The 17,331-nt window shown below is 40.3% G+C and overlaps 1 long non-coding RNA gene across 1 annotated transcript; it reads left to right on the top strand.

Annotated features, from left to right (window-relative positions):
- Positions 1 to 2,654: 2,654 nt before the first annotated feature.
- On the top strand, positions 2,655 to 17,089 carry LOC127481224 (uncharacterized). Its single transcript, XR_007908158.1, has 3 exons — positions 2,655 to 2,774; positions 6,866 to 6,970; positions 16,909 to 17,089. It is a non-coding gene; the product is annotated as an uncharacterized LOC127481224 (long non-coding RNA).
- Positions 17,090 to 17,331: the final 242 nt, after the last annotated feature.

The raw sequence follows: 17,331 nt of genomic DNA on the forward strand, positions 1-17,331 counted from the left end.
GCCACAGTTGGTCCCAAGGGTCATTCCTGGCTTTCCCCATTGGTGAGTTGTGTGTGCAGTCCATGTGAGCACCAGGGGAGGCTGGAGGCTGTTCCTGTTTGACCGTGCAGTGCATTCCTCAGGCCATTCTAAAAGATTTTTTGCTACCTATCAGGCCACTGGAGTGGCAGAAATTATTTCTCCCCTCCCTTTAAGAGCTATGTTTTTCTGCTGTTAATCCACACCATAAAAACCCCCTAAATATATACTGTGAAAAATGTTATGCCTACTTAAGCAAGATAGTTGCCTGTAATAGTGTGCCATAAAGCAATCTGAAATGTTTATTGTCTGTTCCCCAACTGCAGTTTTATTTCTTTTCAGCAGTTTTTGTGTCTACAGGATTTTCTTCACTGTGAAAGATTCAAAAGAAGTTTTTCCCTTTCCCTGCAAACACAGTGATTATTCGTCCAGCAGATCCTCCTGCCAGTGAAGATATGTACAAGAATTTTTTACAAAACTTCCAGCTTCCTAAACTTTTTCCAGGAAAAAAAACATTGTTTAAATCAATAGCAAGCCTTGATATGATAGGCTTTAAAGGGCAGACTGACTTCCAAAAGAGCAGATAATGTTAAACAAGATGTCTTTTGTAAAAACTGAAATAGGAAATCAGGAAAAGCAAAGAAAAGGAAAAAAAAAAAAAAAGAAAAGGAGAAAAAAAAAAAGCCAAGGTTAGGGGGTGGTAAAGATGTTGCTGCTGGATCTAACTCCTGAGACACAATGTGTATTTCATTGCCACGAATAAACTGTATCCAGGGAACGAGCAAATGAAAAAGTGAGGACAGGAGATATCTTATTTTTGTTGTTTGTTTCCAAAGAGTCCACCCCCACATAGGTCACTTGGAATTCATTTGTCTACATCCTGGACTGCACGTAGGGGAAAAAAAAAATGCCTGGGATCTGAGAAAGAGGAATGCGATAGGGCATGGGAATCACAGCGTCACGGTGGTCACCAGAGCATAGTTTGGCTCGTCTTAAAACAAGCAAGCACCGTTGGACCTCTGTAATACCAGCAAATCGGCCGTGCTATCGGGCTACCTATCAGAGCCTGGATGCCTGAGAAAAAGTGTGTGGGATTGCAGCCGGAGCCTGGGGCGTTGGAGGGCTCTCGGAGCTGCTGCTTTCCTCTTGACATCCAGTACTACTCGGTGACCTCGGCAACAATCCAGTGTACTGTTACAGTTCATTTCAATAATTAAACAGTTCAGGGATGGCAGAGCTTTCTTGTTGTCAATAGAAAATCAGGGCTGCAGTTTGCTTGCCTTTTTTTTTTTTTTTTTTCCCCTCCTCTCTCCCTTCCCCTTTCCCTCCGCTGAAATCCGAAGTGTTTGTTTTTAATTATATTAGCTAGAGACAATTAATTTCACAATCCGAACGAAAAAAATAAAAGAGGTTTTGAGAGGAGGACTGGCAACTGGTAAATGCAATTATTATTGTAGCACATTTTCAAAGGGAGAGATCCCAGCTCCAACAAAGTCAGATGTATAAAATTTCAGTCATAGAATATAGTCTCGAACAGCAGATTTACTCTGCAAAAGATGGGAACTGCTCACCCATCTGGAGCTCTGTTCTGTTCGTGCCATGTGGACCCGTTTGATACCCGCTCTGAAAAACCACCAGCCAGCAAAATAGACCCCTGCCCACGAGCTGCTCCAAGGAACTGGTTGATGCGCCCCTTTAAACTTGCCTGCCGTAGAGATGATTAATACCAGCCCCTTTTTAAGTGCAGCCTCTCAACAACAACTTAAAAAACCCCTCTCTGTGCAAACGGCAGCATTTACATTTCTGCTGTCGGAGCAAAAATGAAAATAATTCAACTTTATGCCTTGCAAAATTTCCTACAATTAAAAAACTATTTTTTTTTTTTTTTTAGGCGCTGGCTGTGCCCCTTTCATAGCCCATCTGGCTGCCTCCCAGCTGCTCCCTGGCTGACTCTGTGCTCGGCTCCCAGCGTGGCGGGAGCTGCCGCTCGCCGCTATCGCCGTCCCTTTCCCTCAGCGTTGGTCTGCAGGATGGTGAGGCCACAGTCTGGCCTCACTTACCCTGATTTACTTTTATGGGATTCAGTCAAAATGCTACGGATTTATACCGCTGAGGCGAACAGCAAAGTTTAACTCTTCGTGTTGGGAGGGCTGGAAGCGCTTCGGGTCCATAGGGAATGTTTTCTGCCAGCCCTGGTGACAGCAGTGCCAGCCCCTCTGCTGATATGCAGCCAGCTCCCACTGTCACACTCCTATTGCCTTGTCCATGCTTGTTTTACACGCCTCACAGAGTTCTTACCTTTTTCCATTTCCTACCAGTGTCGTTGACATAACAATACTAAACCAAAATATACTGAGACGTCGCTTCTTTGGGACCGGTGTCTGACATCCTTATTCCCAGTGAACAGTGCTTCATTTCCCAAATAGCTTAATCCTTTCAGTGGAGCAGCCGCAGAGGGAAGGCCGGATCCACAAAAGGGCTCCGATATAGCTATGCTTAAATTGTAGGCCTGGTAGATTACTGGAGCTTGAAATAGGAGTTAGGGAGTCTTTGCAGGTTGTACAGAGAAAGTTGGACATTGCGGACGGGGGAAGCACAGCTTCAGGAATTTAACCAGGAAAACACTTCTTCTCAACAGCTGAAGCATCCTGATGGAGGAGGCATCCTTGGCACCGCTGTGGGTATCCCTTTCCTGGTGCTCATTCCCAGGAAGGATGTTAAGGAGCTGCCCTGCTTCCCTGCAACACCTTCGCTGTGTAAGTACCATCCCAGCCTGTGGGAAACCCAGCTCCAGTGTCACAATTTTCCTCAGGGGAACCAGCCCTACAGAGCCCTTGTTTTAAACATGTGAAAGGGAAATGTTCACTTTCATGTGGTTGTAATGGAGTCCTTGTTTAAGCAGCCCCAGGCACAGACCAAAAGCAGAAATGCGGCTTCACAGAATCACAGGATGGTTTGGGTTGGAAGGGACCTTAAAGCTCATCTTGTACCAACCCTCTGCCATGGGCAGGCACACCTTCCATCAGACCAGGCTTCTCCAAACCTCGTCCAACCTGACCTTGACTTACCAAGGTATTGGCAGACAGTGGCTCTGATGGCACATGGGTGGTGGTAACCTCTATTGTCACTCCTTTTGGAGGCTGTTAAAACATTTTACATTAAAATACTTAACACAAAGTCATCCATGGACTCCAAGCATCAAGCAACAGCTGTATGAGGGTTATTTTCTGTATTAATGGTCTAAAGCAGGAGTTAAACACAGATCTGGTTTTAAGGCACGAGGCTGCAGGTGAGGTTACGAGCTTGGCCTTTGCATTTCACACCTCCAAGCGTGACAAGCCTCTCACTTCTTAGTGATTGGACTTGATGATCTCAAAGTCTTTTCCAACCTTAATTAGATTCTATGATTCTAGGACCTACCAAACCAGCCTTAGGTGGAAGAGCAGGCAGAAATATCCTCTGTGCACCCAAATTTGCAGAGAGTGGAGAAGCAGCTGGTAAAGATGCAGCCACTGGTGGTGGAGCTGCTCTTGCTTTCCAGGAGGGCTCCACAGAATCTGTGTTGATCCCATACCAAGATCAGAGAGACCAACCTTGCCCTTTGCCTGTGTTTCTGGTTCCTTTGCTTGCTCTTTTTTTGGCGGGAGGTGGGGAGGAGAAAACCTTGCAAAGCTGAAATGAAATATTAAGCCTCATTCTTTCCAGGTAAACACATGCCAAATCTCGCAACGATGTTGGCAGGCTCCCAAAGTTGCAAAATAATGAAGAAAACATTGAGTTTAGGACTTTGTGCCCATTTTAGCAACATTCCTTGTAAGTGCAATTAAAGCTGCCACTGATTTGACCTCAGGAAACACTGCAAATATAGAGGTGCAGTGGAGAGCTAAAAAATAACCTAGAAAGGGGTCTGAAGTATCATCTTATTCTGAAATCTTGTTCTTAAAGGGAGAATAAATAAATTAATTATTATTTAAGGGTCATTGGAATCCTAGTCTGCATGTCCATGGTAGGTCAGGTCTGTCAAGCCCAGCATGAGCTGTGGTACCAATGATTACAGTAGCTTTGAGCATCTCTTGGGGATATGCTACACTGATTTGCTCTATGGACATGTTGCTCAACACTTGTTGATGTAGCTTTTGCACACATCTGGACCACCTGGGATGGTACCTTTCACATAGTTGGCCCAGAGGTGCCTTCCCACAAGAGAGATCCAAACCTTGTCTGCAGGATGGGGCAGTAAAAGAGTGCAGAGATGTATAAAGGTGGTTTAAGGACATTTATGTTTTGCTGCCACTTGCTATTACCATTATTGATGAATGTTGTTAATAGGGAGAGGTCTCTCAGTGTGAAATAACTTTTGTTATTCTTTGGTCTCCACTGTCCCATTTTTTTTTTCAGAAGTTACTCATGACAGATGAAACTCTCCTGGCTCCAGAGGTAGTCAAAATAAAACATAACATATTACAACATGCTATGCAATATGGAATTCCCAAACCCTAGCCCTGTTCTAGCTATAATATATTGAAAACAGAGGTCTTGAGTTCTAATCCTCAAAGATATTTATTGCACAGTAAGGTACAAAATCTCAGAGTAAAAGCTAATAAGCAATAAGATCTTTGGAGTCACTGTGGTGGCTTCATGAAGACCTGTAGAAGACTGATCTCAGTGATTTATTATTCAAATTCCTTTCCACCTATAAGCCAAAGGAAGGAACTTCCCTTGTTCCCACCCCCATTTTTTATATTTTTTTTTTTAGGCTTCAAAATTAAACACCAGAAACACAGAAACCCCTGGTGGTACCCGCTGAAGTGCTGCTGGTACATCCATGGGTGACACAGACTGTCCTCACTTTTTCCTGACACAGCTCCCTAATTCAGTTTGTAAGAAAGACCTGAGCTGCCTGAACATCTGTTAGAAACTGCAGCTGAGAGAAAAAAAAGTCTTCTCACTATGGACTGGGAGACTTGAACCCACTGCCATCGGTTTCAGTGGGGGGGGGCTTAGACCCACTGAACTCTGGTTGTCCCCTCAAAATAGACTGGGAAACCAGAATTTTATAGCTAGGTGGTTGTTTCTTTTGGAGCCAGGAATTGCAATCCTAATGACATGATTGCAGCACAGAAAAGTGATCTGAAGTAATAAAACAGAGGATATTTACCTTGAGGACAGTCGTGTTTTGTTGTATATTTAAGAGAAATAACATGCTTGGCTAAGATACTTTTAACACATGGGTTTTTTTTTTGATTGGGGCTTTTATTTCTTTTAAATATGTAAAGGTTTCCAAGCAGAGTGACTCATAAGAGCAAGGCTCCAATTCCTGTTTCATTAGCTGACTCTGTAGATGTGAACTGAGCTGCTGGGAAGATAGGAGCTGCTGCAAACACATTACTACTCATTAACCAGCAACTTTAACTTTGTGGTGCTTCATATTTATTAATATTTTCTTTTTTTTTTCTATGCCTCTGCTTGTGATACATTTTGTGACAGTGATTTTGCTGTTGTTTGATTGCTGATGGGTGAGCAAAGTTTTTAGTAGGGGTAGAGGAAACTGGCTGGGTAGAGGTATGGACATAAGGTTGGAGCAGAACTTCTGATCTACAGGTGCCTCTACCTGCTGCTGCACTCCCCTTCATCCCTTTTGGAAACTTGGCGAGTTATATCTTGACATAAGTCAGATTTCCTGACTCCACTCCTGTAATGAGGAGGCAGCACAGCCTCAGTTCTCTGTTGCTGCAAGACCTTCTCCTACTTTGCATTGCAAATATATGTATGACTAATTTAAACCCACTTGCTTTTTCTTTTTCCTACTACTCTCTCTTCAGATTTCTTTGTAGCTGGAATAATGTTTTCTCCTCCCTGCCCTTTGCAGACTGATAGTTTCCCTAACGCTGAACCCATTTTCTTGGAGCTTCAGCTAAACTGAAGTTTTATTTCAGTTAAGCTTCACCATACACTAGATTTCAGAGCAGGCTTTACCAACCCTCCCTACCAGGATATTTCCACTTTGTTCTGGAAATAATTCACCTGATGCACCCTGAGACCATGCTGTCTCTTCGACTGGGTTATATTAATGGCTAAAAAGTGTCAGCTAAGAAACCCAGATGTATGTTCTTGTTGCCTCCTGCTTATGTTGGGTAGAATGAAATTTAGCAGGTTTATGATAGATGACAATTAATAAAGTTTTTCCTAATTTTTCATGCTTTTCTACTTCTGTCTGGAATGAGGGGCAAAAAAATCTTTCAGTCTAATCTTAGAGTCTCTTGTTCAAACGAAATGTTCACTTGGAATAAAGGGACTTAAGTCTGAAATGGAAACTGCAGAGATCTCTGCTGGCCTTTCTTTCAAGGCATTGTCTGGAACCTGTGTCCACGTGACACTGGTAGCAGCTTTCGCCCACTTCATCTCAAAAAACAGTCAAAAACCAGTAGTTTCAGAATTATTGATTTATGCTTGTATACATTATAATGGTGAAAATCCGACAGTCATGAGCTCGTCTCTAAAATGGAGAATTGCTTTCTTGTCTTCCGCCAGGAACTGGGAAATATATAAAGCCCTTTCTCATAGAAGGGAGCAATTCTGCTGCCTCTGGGGTGTGGCACTTCTCCCATTCCCTTCACTGAGCTGAGTTTAATGCAGTTGCTTTTTCCTGGTGCAGTGGTATCTCCCAAGTGTATCTGTAGAAACAGGGATCAAGCGAAATGTCACAGGCAAGAGTGAAGCTGAGACTTGGATTTCTCTGTTTTAGATGCCAAACCCTCTGTCAGCTGTAGATGGACAGTGAATTCACATTTCATCCCCCACCAGTGAAAATGGAAGAGAGAACTTATGCATTTTTTTTGTTCTTTAGGTGGAAGAAGTCGTGGAAGAAGATAATCAGACCTGGAGGACAGAATGCAGAATTTGGTTTAGGATAAATCCAGTAGACCCAAAACAGGAAATGGAATTTAACGAGGTACTTTATCTTTTTATTATGCTTTTCAGATTCCATAGCTTCACATAAGAGTGTGTTTTGATATTTGCTTCGGCCAAAAATCAGAAAATGTCTTCTAAACCATACTCACATTGGCCTGAATTCCTCCTGTGCTCAATTCAACCTGTGTTAACACATGTGCTGCATAAATATCCCTCACTCAACGGAAGAGTTTGGTACATTTGATCCTTGACTTCGCAAGAGTTTTAACTATTAACTCTGGAAAGAAATTAGTGAGAATAAATATACATCTTTAAGACAAAGCAAATCAGCAGTAAAAAAAAAATAAATTGAAATCATAGTGAAAAAAACCCACATCAATGTTGCAGTAGATCAAAATATTAGTTGATATAAATCAGTTAAGAATGCCAGAATATCACCTGGATAGGCTTTTTGTAGCTGTAGTGAAGTCTTTCCAAGTGAGCCATGTCTCTGGTGCTATCCTGGTAACTGTTTCCTGGCACAGTGGGTTTTCCAGGTCTGTGGTACAAATACTGGCTAAGGATGTCCTAGGGGCACTCTGTCACTGGTCATTATGAGTCTGAGCTCTGTTTGTCCTATGTAGAGGTAAAAAAAAAGCTCAATTTTGTTCCAAAAATGAATGAAAAAGCCTCTATAGGCTATACCTTGAGATCAGGTGAGCTGGAGAGGGCTTGGCTGCTCATCAGTTGTGTGTGAGGAGCCTACAAGAAAGATGAAGAGGGACATTTTACACTGGCAGGTGGTGAAGGGACAGGGGGGAATGTGAAGGTGGTGAGGCACTGGAATAGGTTATCCAGAGAAGTTATGGGTTCCCCATCCCTGGAAGTGTTCATGGCCAGATTGGATGAAGCTCTGAGCAACCTGGTCTGGTGAAAGGTGTCCCTGTCCATGGCAGGGGAGTTAGAAGTAGGAGATCTTTAAGGTGCCTTCCAACCAGGGCCATTCTATGATTTTATAATCATCTTTTCAAGTATTTCACTTTGCAGAGTGAACAAGATTATGTGAGAAGAAAAAGTGGGAAGATTTATGCCCAAAGAACTCCATTGTTACCTCGTACTAGTTTTATTTTGTGTTATTTCGTTGAGCATGCTGGTTGTAGGGTGAGATGGATGTCCCTTCCCTGCTGTTTAGCACACTCAAAAGAAGCAGTGATAGGATCAGCATTTGCAATGCTGACCAAAAAAATTAATGATGCAGGACCAGTATTCCTTTGCTATCACTTAGGTCCTTTTTAATTGATATTTGAGCAGAACAGTGTTATTCAGCGCTGAACAAATGGACTCACATATTACCACTGTCAGATATTTACTCTTGGCTCACCTTCAATCTGTTACTGATTAACGGAAACACAAAATATCCCCTCTCTGTGCTCTTGTTTTACCATGTTAGTTAATAGTTGCTGCATGGAAAAGGGTTCGTGGTAAAGAGTTTTAATGCCTTTGGTTGTCAGTGTGGTTTTCTGGCAGGACATACTGTTGCTTTTCCTTGTGGATGTTGTGGCAGTCAGGATATTACAGAGTGGGATGTGACCTGGAGCTGCCCTGCTAAGTCATTTCTAGCACACTCAGATGTCAGCAGTTTAATACAGAGTGGGTTAAATCTGACTTTCAGGCCTTGTAATTTGCTATTTACTGTTTTACCTTTCATTTCTCATTACCTTCTAAAAAGATCTACAGGAAACTAGTCTATGCCTTTGGAGTTACTTTAACTACCCTTAGAAAAGTTGGCTGCTCACCACTGGTCCAATAAATAATTCCAGGAGAAGGGCAGAGCTCCTTCTACCACACGGAGTCCCACCTTCCATGGCAGTGGACGTTCCCCATACAGAGGCAGGAAGTCCATGCTCTGGAAACAAGGCACTTACAGTTATGAAAGAAGCATTATTTATTATTGTATTAATCATATAATCATTTCTTTCCCAAAAGAGGATCCAGCTCTGGATTTCAAACTACAGACTTAATAGATGTATTTGAATTCCAGCACCTGGCTAACCTTCGGAGAAGTTTTGTCCCAGTTTATTCAACAAAAAACCCCAACCCCCAAAACACGACTGGAAACCACTAGAAAAAAATATAAAAATGTTTAATTTATGCTGGATATCAGAGAAAATCATCTTATCCCCTCTGATATGCAATCTATGAATCTAGAAAATTTTGGCTGACTCGTGAGAGTCCCCAAATAACAGTAGATGTTGGCAGATATATTAAGAAGAGCTCAGTAAATTTTCATATCGACACAGGGGCAGGGGAGATGTGTGCATTAGCTGTTGGTAAAATTACTGAGGGCTCTGCAATAAAGTTTAGTAAACTTTTTACCTTCCATAACCACGGGCTTACCTGGGTCAAAAGCATTAGTCATGGGTATTCATTGCAAACTGCAAGCTCATAAAGGACAGCATATGGCAGCCCCGAATTTCTTGCTATATAAAGTTAAATTCATAGTAATAACATCTGTGCAGAATTTAGTGCCCCACCAATTAAAGTGAGGTCAATGTACTGAGGCAAAGATTGATGGCATTCTGCAAATCTTAAACGACAAGTTAAATAGGTATAAAATAAACAAACAACTTTATTCCTTATTAAAGACCAGACAAGCGGGGTGAGAATGCTGAGTGCTCAGTAATGAGGGCCAAGAGGGACAGTGTAATGCTGGGGGTTGTGTTACTGGGTTATAATTCAGCAAGGGGTGCTATGTGGAGCGGGCTCTTGCCTGCCTTTTCTTGCTAATATAATACAAGTAACGAGTAAAATCTCCTGGGCAGGACCCTGAGATCCCAAATAGTGAAACTGGGGCTATGAGGATGGTGATGGTTTTAAACATACAACACAACTTTTCTAAAGTGATCGTTGCCTTTGAGTTTTCAGTGTGTTCTGTAGCATTTGCAGGGAGAGAGAGGGTAAAATTGCAAGTGGTGAGTAAACGCAACATAATTGGGGTAACACCACCATCCAACTCTTCTTTTGAGTCACTTTGTCATGTCTGTACTTGAGATTTAAGAAGTTCTTCTCAACGAGGGCAAAAGTACTTGTGAATACTATCTATTTAAAAAGGTGGAGTTTAGTAGGTACTTACCCAAATCTGCAAGTAAAACTTAAAGATTTTAAACCAACTTGAGCTGAAAAATGAAATTATGCCTTACCTGAAGCCTGTATAGCTTCTGTCCTTGTGGTATGTGACCCACAGGTCACCATCTATAGGGATTCAACTGCTCTGTCTTCTCCTACTTCTGTTATTCCAACAGAAGAAAAAAGGACCAACATCTCTCTCAGAGCAGAGATCACATGATGCCAGGATGGTTTCAGTTGGAAGGGACCTTAGAGATCATCTCATTCTACCCCTCTACTGCAGGCAGGGGCATCTTCCACTAGACCAGATTGCTCCAAGCCCTGTCCAAGGTGTCGTGGAACACTTCCAGGGATGGGGCAACCACAGAGGTATTACCTGTTGCTCTTTTACCTGCTCATACTTTCCCAAATTCACAGCTGGAGTTTCTCCTCCTGGTTTTCCACACTGCTGCACACGGATGTCTGAAGCAACATTTCCAGCTCAGCGGCGGGGTAGAGGGAATAGGAATAAATGGGAAAATGGTTTTTGCTCTGTTGTGAAGCTGGAGACAAGGAAAGTTGTGCTTTCTTTTTCCCTATGCAGTGAGGAAAACATGCAAATGAAGTGTGAAATAGAAATTCTTCTGAAAACAGTCAGGAACAGCATCACTAAAAGAACAGAGCCATCAAGGGAAACCCAAATCCAGGGCACAACTGAGACAAATCACAGAAAACTGGGACTAACACCACCACAGTGATGGGGAAAGGTGATATTTCAAAGGGAATAATCAATTGGAAGTAGACCTACTTTTTTTTTTTTAATTTTATTGAGTTAGTTTGGAAAAGGATGGGTGAAGAAAATTATTATATAATTTCCAAAACCTGCCATATCACCATTTCTCAACAAATCCTGCTCTTGTGTGTGTCCAGTGCACCAAGCTGACCAACTACATTGCATTTGTATTCATGATTTAGTCACAGAATTATAGAACTTTCTGTTTCCAAAGCAGGAAAAAGACTGGAATACCTTGTTGGAAGGACAAACTGGGCAAGAAAAAATATATTCTGCTGGCCAGAAAATGAAACCATGTGTGAACAATGGAAGTGCTGTGCTGATTATCTTTAAATCAGTGTATTTACCAGCGTCATTTTTTACTGAGGGTTATCCTGGCAAGCTCTTTGTTATCATAGAGGAAACTCATGGTTGGCAGCTCAGTGCAGTGGTCATTCACTAAAAATGAGAATTTAGTATCTTCTGGCATTGTATCAATTGCCAGTAAAACTCCAGCAGAACCTTATATATAAACTAACTCTGAATATTGACTCAAAATTTGGAACAGTAAGTACATTTCTTAATTTCAGAGATGAGCCTGACCTTTTTTTTTTTTTCCCTCCTGTAAAGAATAATAATGTCTTATTTAGAAGAACCTGTAATGTTTCTGGCCTGCACTCAGTATCTTGTACAGCTTAAACGCTGGATTTTGTTAAGCATGGAGAGAGACTTTTCTTAGCTTGGGATTCATCCAGGGAAAAATAGGTATGCCATGGAAGTATGCAGGAAAGGCAATAGGTGATGATGTTCTTTTGACTGCACTTCCCAGCCAAGGTTGTATCATGTTTCTTGGATACCAAGGAACTTGGAACTGAGGAATTATCTGATGGATTTACAATTTGGAAATGTTTTACCTCAAAAAAGTCCCGGTGTGCCAAAAGCAAGTAGTTAAAAGGAAATGTCTTTGTTTTTAGAAAAGTTCTGCTGGAAGTGGGTAGACTCAGTTTCTGGAGAGCTCAGCCACTCCAGGTTGTGAATGGGGACTTCCCCAGGGCATGGCCCCAAATCCTGCCAGCTTTTGTGTTCACCTCCTCCAAGAAGGACCTCTCGCCTACAGAACTCCAATATTACTAACCCTACAGCAATTTTGGTGGGAAATTTTTCCCCAGATCCAGGAAAAAAGGTAGACCTGGAAGCTGTTGAGTAAACTGGGACCACATCTGGTGCCACTTGTGTCGTCCCCATTGCTCTTGTTAGTCATGGCTTGTATGTGGAGTATGAGAGAGTGGCTTGCAGTGCACAGCTCTTAGTCTATTTTGTTTCTAAATAAGGATTTTCAGCCCTTGATATTTTAAGAGAAATTTTGAAAAATAATCCATTCTGATTTGCAATAACAAGAAACCCCAACCAACCAAACAAAAAAAATACAAACCAAAACATCCCAGCAGCTTTATAAATAACAACACAAAACAAAAACAAAACCAACCAAACAAAAAAAATAGAAATAAACAAAAAGTAATTTCAGCCAGCTACAGTTGTAATTCCCTGGACTTTGCATATTTATGTTCAGTAAAGAGAAAAAAACCTTTGGAAAAGTAGAAGTGTTCCCTGTTTGTGTGCAGAAAACAGTTGTTTCTACTGTCATGCAGTTTCCACGTGAGTTATTAGTTGCACCTTGTTTCCATCCTAAAGAGAAAGATTTTTTCAGTGGATGGTAAAGCTTGTGCTGTTTGTGTGCTGAGTATTAATTAGTTATTACTCATAAGGGTGTTGTTCTAGAGGAGACAAAGTTTGGCTGTAGCTGGCAGAAATGTACTCAAGTTGCTGATGAAGCAGCAAATTCTAATGCTAAAATTCAAATTCTAAAAATGTCATATGAAGACAAGAACTAGGACTCAGTTTTGTCTCTTCTCAAAGGTGTCTGTGCTCTAACAGCCACATGAGCTGAGAGGAGTCTGGCCAGCACCACACATGATCAGAAATAGAAATCCTGACTTCAGCCAGAAGTGACTGGAAGAGTTTTGGCTGGTTGTTGAACAAAAGGGTTTGTGTACTCACAGGTTCCTGGGAGAAAAGTTTGTCAAGGCAAAAAACAACCCACCTCAAAAAAGCTCTCATGATTATGCTGAAGGTTTCGTGTTTGGTTGATTGTTGCTTTTGTTTCTTTGTTATTCCTAAAAAAATAAAAAAAGAATTAAGAATTTCCAGATTATTATTAATAACAACTATAATGCAATAATCTTGTATATAATTTTATGCACAATTTAATGTGCAGTATAATTTTATACACACACAATATTGCTTCATACATACATAATATTGTTTTATACACACATAATAATATTTTATACACACATAATATTATTTTATACATACATAGATGTAATCATGTTGCAATGCCCTGTTCAGGAGATACGTTCCTGGCTTCCACACTGCTCAAAATGAGTTCAACCTGTGTGGCCCTGAGCAGAATGGCAGACAGGCATATTTTTTATTGCTGATTCCAACTCTCATAAATTCTTAACTTGCTTAGAATTCACCAGATTAAATGAAAAGTTACTGTAATTAAGGATTTATTAAAACATGAATCCTTGACCCAATAGAATATAACTCATTTGTTTCAAATAAGACCTATTTAATTGTTCCATCATTGGCCTAAGCAGCCCTTGCAGTGCAGAGTCATGTGCATTCTCCAAATCCACTTGCAAAAGGCTCTGTGAAATTTTTGATCCCCAAATCACTATATGGGCAGAAGCCCCTAAAATAAAATGTGTAATTTTAATTAAAAATTCAAGTACTGAAAGTCCTTATTATTCTGCACTGCAAAAAAACCATTTTTATACATAAGGTTCTGTTTTAGCTTTTTGTGAACGACCTTCCCACTACGAATCTTCAAAAACAATAGTTATTGATTTACAATCTTATAAAATAAAGACTGTAAAATCTCGTACCATGGAACTGTAAATAGATATTTTAAAAAGATATGAAAATTGCTCCCAAATCGAGTCTATATAAGGCTGTAGTCAGCAGAGAACCATTTTGCAGGGCCATATAAACTGCAGAAAATAATTTCTATTGAAAATGCAAAGAAATCTGAAACTATGCACTGCCACAGACAATGCAGCCACAATTAAGGAATTACCCATTCCTCCTCCCCATCTTTGAAATAAGCCTTCTCTTTTTTTTTCATTGGTTGGATATAGAAAGCACATTACTATATTTGGGTCCTGTTTCCCTACTATAAGAACAGTCCTACAAGGAATTCCCAGTAAAACAGTGCTGTAGTTCTATAGTATATTAAAAAAAAAATACCATAGGAAAGTGTTATCCAATGGGCAGATGTTAACTTAAAGTGCACATTGTTTGGAAAAGGAGTTAATTAACAACTTATTAATTGGATAGAAAGTCTGAAACTGTTGTACTTCTAGCAAATACATAATTTTCTTCAAGTATTATTAAAGCGTTTTTGTTGTACCTATTAAAGATTCTTGTCTCTAAGTTAATTTCATTATGCTAATAAGCTATCATCGTTACAGAACCTAAGCTTTGATCCATGTTAATTGTCGTGATCTTCAAAGACAAAGTCACCACTTACTTTAAATGAATTTTACATCTTTTTAAAGAATCACACGGAAATTAGGGGAAGTAATTAATTTTTTATTATGTGTCTCAATATTTTTAAGGGAGGAAGTCAATGGTATTGGCTAGAATTCATTTTAACATTTAACTAGGGAAAACAGCATGAGGCAAAAAAACGTTCAGATGCAAAAGATTAAAGAAAATTTGAAACTGGGACCTAATTTGTCTTGATAAACTTTGGTGTTTAATATGCTTCTTTTGTTCTCAGTGTGAAACTGCAGGGTTTTGATTTGTAAAAACTTTTTGAAGAATTAATTCTTTCTAATTTTTATTCCTTTCTTTGCTTTCCTTGTACTCGAAGACAGTGGAGTTGACCTTCAAACCATAACACTTTTAAATATCTGTGAACATACAAGGTTAAATCTATTAGTGGTCTGAGATTAGCTGTTCTACACTTGCAAAGTGTGTACCTTCTGCAGCAAATTTTATCTTTTAGTGAATGATAACAAGCTTACATCCACCCTACGAGTCCTCAGCAAATAATAGAATATGTGTTGTAAGTGATCTATTCCTCTTCCCTTTAAGTGTTGGTTATTTTAACCCTTTGATGTTATACAAAGCTCAGTTCTGAGTCAATAAGACATTTTTCTATTAGAGATCACGACCTAAATGTGAGTATTGTCACCACTCCTGTGATTGACAACTTGCAGTCCTCCTGTAGCTTCTTCAGACCTCTCTTGTAAATAATGCAAATAAGAATGTAAAAGGAAAATGTATAGGAAAAGAAAAAAAAAATATTACAAAAAAGAAGAAGAGTTGTGCTCTGGTTTTCTGACCATTTAAAGCTCTGCTATCCTGGAACTGCTCCCTGTCATATTCCCGAAGTACAAGCATCCTGTTGCACTTGCAATGAGAAATGGTGCCTTTTTAAAGGCAACAGACAAAAGTAGTTTAAAGATAGTAACAGTGATTGAAATCAAAAGCCAGATTTACCTACTTCCTCCTCCCTAGTTCTCAGAGTGTAAGTATTTTAAATGCAAGTAAACCCCAAGTTTGAACTGAAGCTCTGCAGTCGGATTTCTGTGGCAGACAGGTGGTGAGCTCATCACCAGGATTTTTCAGCATTAATGCTGTACTCATTTAGACTAACACCAGGCTTGAGTGACCCTCATCTGGATTTAACCTCTGCCCTGTCAATCCACAGACATACTTTCAGATCTCAACATCAGTTTTGCTGGTTTGTGGGGTTTTTTTTAGGCATAGATGACTTTAATCATTAAGCAGCTTTCATAACTGGAACATATACATGTGCTGCTCAGTGCTCTTTGATTTGTAATCTAGGGTCCTGCCCAAATAATCCCCAGAGTCTGAGTGAATTGAGATGAAGTCCAAAATTCTTTGATTGAGGGTGTAGTGATGATTTGGCACAGGATTGCACTGCCTTTCACTTTTTGCAGCAGGATCTTTAGGGTGCTAAACATTCAGTGAGCAAAACAGCATCTGCTGTCCTGCCCAGGGCCAGGAGCTGGACTTTGATGGTCCTTGTAGGTCCCTTCCAACTCAGAATATTCTGTGATAAAGGTCCACAAATGTGAGGGTTTATTACTAGCAATATTAGCATTAATATTTTAAGTAGCAGTATTATTAAGGTGAGAATTAATGATCTTGGAGGTCTTTTTAAACCTAAGTGATCCTGTGATTCTAATATTTTGGCATTCATTTCATAACCAGCAAGGAATTTTTTTATGAAACAAGCTTTTGCTTGCTTATATTTTTGAGGGGGTTAGATGCCAGTTTTAATTAAGTTCAGATATAAAGCATTTGTCCTTCAGTTTTGATGAGCTTTTGAAAAAACCTCAGCCTATAGTGGGTATAGGGCATGGTACGAAGGCATAATCCACCCTGTTGTACAGAGAAGCAAGAGCTTCCTCACCACTTTGGTAAATCCAAGGAGTGTAATGTCTCCCATAGTGCCCTGCCCTTGCCTGAGCAATTGAAAGGCGCAATTCTTCCTATCACATCTTTTCTTGATAATTAATAACACCCTATAAATGTTTATGTAAACATACAATTTAAAAGGACTCATTCCAGCAGCACTGTGCTTGTCAAGGGAGTCATTTTTTCACCTGGCAGGATGATGTTGTAAGGCTCAGTTGTCTTAACTAATCCTGGCTAAAATGCAAAATTCTGTTTTGTAAGAAAATTTCTGGCCAGCTCTAATCTTAACCTCTTGCATGTCTGGAGCTTCTAAATCGATGTCACAGTTGTAATAGCTTTGAAAACCCATATGTTTGTAAACTAAATAAACCTTGATATTCAAAGGAGATGAAGACAAGAATTACATCTCTTGGCAGTGGTGCTCTGAGCTCCGTTTCAGCTCTTGTTGGCTCCTCGTTTTTATGCCCGTGTGCCAGGCCAAATCTTCCTTATCTATGCAAACATACTAATGTTGGCTGTTTGCTAAGGCTGTGATGCATCAGGCTCTTATCTCCAGTTCTGACCCCAATGTTACATAATAACTTCCAAACGGTATTTCTTGATAGTTCACTGGGACCGCCTTCGCCTCCTCGACTCTTCACTGGGAGTGACTCTCCTGCCCACTGACTACATCAGCTCCTGGCTGCTCTCAGCCAGCTAAGGCAGAAAGGCTGCCAAATAGCTTCCTGCTCCAAGATCTCTGTATCCTTTCAGTGTCATGGGACATAACCCTGCAGCTCCAGTGTTTGTTTCCCAGGTAATTTCCCCCATTATATTAAACTTACATGGTTTGGCTTTAGTGATGCAACCCCAGATCCTTCCAAAGTTGCCCCAAACCTCTACTCATCCTGTTTTCCACACTCTACCATTAAACAGGCTTTAATATCTTCTTAAAACAAATGTGCATTGTATTCACATTTGAAAAAATTCTGCACTAAACATAATAAAAATGGCACCCTAGTAATACATATAAATACTGAAAAGTGTTT

The sequence above is a fragment of the Manacus candei genome, unplaced genomic scaffold, assembly GCF_025592945.1.
Source record: "Manacus candei isolate 608988 ecotype Guabito, Panama unplaced genomic scaffold, ASM2559294v1 h1tg000077l, whole genome shotgun sequence".
Taxonomy (NCBI): Eukaryota; Metazoa; Chordata; class Aves; order Passeriformes; family Pipridae; genus Manacus; species Manacus candei.